Source organism: Saccostrea echinata, unplaced genomic scaffold (genome assembly GCF_033153115.1).
Source record: "Saccostrea echinata isolate AGI-Se365-2 ecotype Australia unplaced genomic scaffold, CSIRO_AGI_Sech_v1 ptg000012l, whole genome shotgun sequence".
Lineage (NCBI taxonomy): Eukaryota > Metazoa > Mollusca > Bivalvia > Ostreida > Ostreidae > Saccostrea > Saccostrea echinata.
Window position 1 is genome coordinate 22792289 of NW_026889761.1, and position 5551 is coordinate 22797839.

Sequence of the window (5551 nt, forward strand, 5' to 3'; positions counted from 1 at the left end):
GCACAATTTTGTGGAATCTCGGTCAGAATTTAAAATGGGATATAAATATTTGATAAAATAGTCAATACAACAATAAGTACTTAAATCAATAAAAACAGAATGCTACAGTCCGAAATAAATAAATATAAATTGATAAATTAAAGCCAAAATACAATAATAAATAAATAACAAGAGACCCAAGAGCTTTAGCGGTCATCTGAGTATAATATAATACTATAAAGGATCCACTGATGTATAAATGTATAAATAAAGCAAAATAAATTGAGTTTTTCAAAAGCAAGAGAAATAGGAGATGATCAGATATCAACACAAGAGGCCCATGGGCCACATCGCTCACCTGAGCACATTGGTTAGGAAAAAAGCAAAAATCAGTTCCGTGTTGAAAAGTTTACATGGGGGGACTTGAATTTTAAACTTCCTGATGATGCATTCATATCAAAATAACGAACTGCTTTGCTGTTTTTGAGCAGAAGATTTTTTTTCCCATATATTTATTTGTAAAAAATTTGATCCCCCATTGTGGCCCCAATCTACCCCTGGGGGCCCTAATTTGAATAAATCTTATTCTACACAACCCGAGGATGCCTCCATATCAATATGACTAATCATGGTTTTTCTTTTCTTGAGAAAAAGATTTTTCTTATGTTTTCCTATGTAAAACTTTGTGCCCCCACCCTATCCCGGGGGGTCATGACTTGAACAATCTTGAATCTACACTACCTGAGGATGCTTCCATTAAAATATGACCAATCATGACTTTGCTGTTCTTGAGAAGAAGAGATTTAAAGAGTATTGGTATGTATTCCTATGCTAAACCTTGATCACCTGTTCCGGCCCCACCCTACCCCCAGGGGTCATGATTTGTACAAATTTGAATCCACACTACCTGAGGATGCTTCCATATAAATATGAATAACCATTGCTTTGCTGTTCTTAAGATCAAGATCTAGTAAATGAGTTTAGGCTGCCTTTTTGGTGCTAGATTCATTATGACGTCATAATTAATCTAAACTTACTTTTTCCCGTACTTTACAGCTATAACAGAATTAGGTAGCAAAAGAAGCATTTTCCTTGAATTCTATTTGAAATCATGTTAAAAGTAATCCGGATACCTATATTCAATTGAATATCATTTAAAAGAAAAGGTCAAGAAGATATGAAAAACTGTTTTCTGAGAGACTGTAGGCAACCTGGATACATTTCCTTTGTCTGAGATGGAAAAAACTCCCACATTTATAACTGATTTCCTTCGTTTTTCATTGAAAATGCCAGTTTAAAAAAAGTTTTTTCGTTGAGCTTACTTAAAATTATGTCCCGATACACCTAATTTTACAAAGCTATAATTATAAAGCATCATTAAAGGGATCCATTTCTGAAATTTGAGAAATTTGAAGGCACGTTTCATTTGCTAGATCTTGACTTTAAGAAGAAGATTTTTAAAGATTTTTCTTCTGCATTCCTATGTAAAACTTTGACCCCCCATTGTGGCCCCACCCTACCCCCGGGGTCATGATTTGAACAAGCTTGAATCTACACAACCTGAGGATGTTTCCACATAAGTTTCATCTTTTCTGGCCCAGTGGTTCTTGAGAAGATTTTTAAATGATACCATAATTTTTTCACTAATTCCTAATTATCTCCACTTGAAAGAGGGCATGGCCCTTCATTTGAACAAACTTGAATCCCCTTCACCCAAGAATACTTTATGGCAAGTTTGGTTGAAATTAGCCCAGTGGTTCTTGAGAAGAAGTCGAAAATGTGAAAAGTTTAAGACAGACCGAAAGACAGTCGGACGCCGGACAAAATGTGCTCAGAAAAGCTCACTTGAGCCTCCGGCTCAGGTGAGCTAAAAAGCATTAGTCTAGTACTGAGTAACAAATCTGAAAGTAGATATATTTCCTTGTCCCCATTTGTTAACACCACCAAGTACGCTTTACATAACAATAGTGCTTGAACATGATTAGTAAAACTATCTCAGTCCCTATTACTTAGGCCTCTTTTCTCTATTGGAGAAAATTCAATGTACAAATTAAAAATAAGGTATTTTTATTGCATTTTTATTTATCTATTAGTTACAAGTTTACCTGACCATTGAAAACTACGAAAATACTTTTTTGTATTATACATCATTAAAATTCTTGTATAATTCTCTTATTCAATTTACAATCCAATTATCACAGGTGAATGGCAAAGGGGAAAAGCTTCTCTCAGTTGATTACAAATTAATAAAGCCCTCCAAGAACCAGACTTCTTGACCAAAAGGTCCAGAATTGCAAAACATCTGGTATAAATTCTTATTACAACTGTGTACGCTATTTACCTCCTAGATGCCAAGTAGCAGAGAGGATTTTCATAGAAAGAATTCATTTTTAACTATAGATTCAACACAGCATTGCCCTAACACCAGAACTCCTGATCTTGGGGCTATGAAATTAACAATTTTGGAAGAGGCACACTTGCTCATCATAATTGTACACTTAGTTTAACTGCTTAATATCCAGGTGCAAAGAAGAACATTTCCAAGAATAATGCATTTTCCCAATATAATCAATAGAGTTCCGCCCTAACACCAGATTAAGTGATTCAGGGGCCGAAAAATTCATATTTTTGGAAGAGGTACCTTTGCTTATCATAACCATGCGCTTAGCACGTTTGCTTAAAACCCAGGGACATAGTAGATTTTCAAAGAAATAATGCATTTTCAATATACAATCAATAGAGCTTAGCCCTAGCACCAAAACCCCTGAACCAGGGGATTCCAATTTCATAACTTTGGAAGTGGCATCCTTGCTTATCATTACTATGCAATTAAGTCACCTGCTAAATATTCAGGGGCAAAGAAGAAGACATTTTAAGGATTTATGCATATTCACTATCCTATCTATATGCTCAACATAACCATGCATGTAGTTTGATTTCTTAATACCCAGGAAGAGAGAAGAAAATTTTCAGAGAAATAATGCATTTTCACTATACGGAGCAAAGGGCAGTATATTGTCTAACATAATCAATATTGCATGAAAACACAGTAATTATTGTATTGTGATATGAAAAACTAAACAAATCAATAAAATAGTATTCTGTTTTTTCTTTCTGTAACATTCAAATCTTTTTTTATTCCAGGCAGTATCTGCTCGTCGACTTTATTGATAGCGAACTTCAAGATACCATGATTGTGTTACCTGTTTTAGATGACCGTCTATATTTTTCGGATCATCAAATACAAATTATGTTGACTGTTTCTCTATATATTGACTACAGAGACTATTCTTTGCTGTATTAAACAATGCAAATGTTCAAAACTTTGTTAGTAGCATTGCCAATGATGTTGCGGTAATATAATGCACTATGACGTCAAAATAAAGCTTAATATAAACATTTGTGGTATCTCACTATTATATAAACATGCAGAGAGCAAATATCTTCATACCTGTATGAAGTTTTTCGAAGGTCATAAGTCATTACGTGACCTAATCACACAGCGCTGTAATATCTACATAAAAAGACTTACTCCACTAAGCAATATAACATGTTTTTCATGCATAAAAATGTAGAAAAATACGCAAGTAAAATAATAAACGTTTTATTTAGAATGTAAACGAGTATTTAATACAGTTCTTGATCGATTTTACATAGAGAATAGAAAACTACGTGTTATAAGTTTCATGTCTGAGCTGCATAGTCTCAATGTTTACCCTTATTTTTCTCGCAGACCTCTGAATGCTATAATTTTTTTTTCATTAAAATTTACTCACAATAAATTTGAAAATCTGTTGAAAAATATCAATGTAATGCAATCACGCCACAAACAGCTGACAAACACTGCACTTTGGAAGTTCGGTAGGCACACCTTCGGCCTCCATCATCGAGATCTTTGTGACGTTGTCTTAACAATGTAAGCTGTCGCCAGTGTCTCCATGTCAACATCATAAATTAATAAATATGCCTTACTGAAATCGCAGATTTTATGTTTTTGATCAAATTTGGTCTGGTCTGGACAAGTGTCTCCATCCATCCCTTTCCGACCGAAATTCCTCCAGCTTTTTATTATCAAACATCGGACGTGTTTCTTGTGTTTTTTAACATCGAATATGGGTTCTCATGAATACAAAAATTCCCAGACACCAATATGCTCACTATAATTGATCACAAGTAGCCTTTCACAGAATATTCCCTTCAAAACAGAATCCTTTGCCAGATGAATTTGAAGCGTAACCGCTTTTCAAGCCGATTTACACCTAGCGTAATTTGTCAAAATCTACGACGCACAGTTATGCAATATTTATATTCGATTACATTCGATTGTCCGGCTCAAATGTATATATAAGTAATAAATAACAAGTTTAAAAACTTCAATGGGAATTGAAGTGGGTCGGTACATGATCAAATCTTCTTAGAAGGCCTTCGGCCTTCACAGGATTTGATCACGTGACCGACCCACTTCAATTCCCATTGAAGTTTTTAAACTTGTTATTTATTTCTTAACTGTAGCAGCTGAGTGAACTTTATATGTAATATTTGTTCTTACCTCTTATTTTTGTTCATGATAATTCCAATGGTCTTGTACTTTACAGCCAAATAGGAAATGCCTAGTGTCATGATGAACAATAGCTGAGTAAGTGCAATTATAAATCACAAATATAAGATATAAATCAAATCCGCCATGGATGTTAGTACATTTCATATCAAGAGAGATTAATTATTTGAGTTGATGTTTTTTCAATATTACTCTGTGTTGAACTGTGTAATTGTGCTGGCAAACGTAAAGAAGAGCTTATCTTGTCGTTGTCGGGGAAAATGATGTCATACTCCGTTGGTACTTGTGCAACAGTAAGAACTAAGAAAAATGATATTAATCTGTTACAGTAAAGAAGAATTCAACATTTTAAGATATGTTTATGAAATAACATTTATTTTGCTTCCTTTCTGCGAAATAGGACCTGTAAAATCACATTGAAATACATTGTAAATAATAGCCAAATATTCTTTACCTTCTTAGCTGAAACTTATGTATAATACTTTACCATTATAAAGAAAAAATCTTACCCATATTTTTCGTTGTATTAAATGTTATACTTTCGTTCTTCTTTAGAGTGCCCAAGATAAGTTTCCCAAATTTGTCAACCGTCTTCAAAATTTTATTGACTCGTGCACCTGCCTGATTAATAACATATGATACACAAATGGTCAAAGAAAAGAAAGAAAGAACAAAAAAAAAAATAAAGTCTTCCGAGTGAAATTCAATAAATTATATTACTTTGTTTGTGGATGCGTCTGTCCATGATGTGGTGTGATTTTCTGCCAGAAGGTTGTCAATTGTCGTCACGGCCACCTTATTTTTAAATAAAATTACGACTGAACATTTAGCTGAAAAGAATGGATAAAGTTAAACAAACACAACAGATTCAGGAAATAAACAAGTTGAAATGTTTTTAATTTATTATTTGAATACATACCACCTTAGGTAGTGAAACATTTGACATTTTGGAAACATCTATAATTTTATTCAGTTTATCTATAGAACTTTCTAAGTCTCCTGGAGTGTGGTCCT